The sequence below is a fragment of the Pteropus medius genome, unplaced genomic scaffold (assembly GCF_902729225.1).
Source record: "Pteropus medius unplaced genomic scaffold, Ma_sr-lr_union100, whole genome shotgun sequence".
In the NCBI taxonomy this organism is placed as follows: Eukaryota; Metazoa; Chordata; class Mammalia; order Chiroptera; family Pteropodidae; genus Pteropus; species Pteropus medius.
The window spans coordinates 6,514,643-6,515,293 of NW_024354886.1; positions in this window are offsets into that span (position 1 = coordinate 6,514,643).

The window sequence follows — 651 nt, forward strand, 5'->3', positions numbered from 1 at the left end:
CATCTGGGCATTTTTTTACAAAAATATTATTTTTATTAGAGGCCTTTGCAAATTTGTTCATTTCTTCAATATTTATTGGCATAGTCAAATTTTGTATTTCTTTTTGCTAATTTTGGTAGGCTAAAATTTTCTGGGAACTTATCTATCTCACAGAGGTTTTCAAATTTATTAGCATATACTTGTTCATAAACCCTTTATTATGTTTCATATCTCTGTTATATTTGTAGCTATTCCCTTCTTTTCATTCTTTTTTTGTTTTGTTTTGTTTGTTTTATTTTGTTTATTGATTTCTTTCTCCCCTTTATTCAGGGTCAGTCTGGTTCTAAGTCTGAATATGTTATAAATATATATTTTTAAGAAGCAGCTTTTGGTTTTGTGAATCTTTACTACATAGATTTGTTTTCTATTAAATAGTTTTATATTTTTATCTTTATAATTTCCTTCCTTCTTGTTCCTTAGGTATGCTCAATTGCCTTTTTCCAGATTTTTCAGGAGAATTTTTAAGTTATTTTTAAATTTCTTGTTCTAATAAATGTATCTGAAGCTACGAAATTCTTTTTAAGTACTGTTCTAATTATGTTTATCAAAATGTGATATGTAACATTTTAACCACCTGGTTCTAAATGAATTAATTTCATTTATGACTGCCTT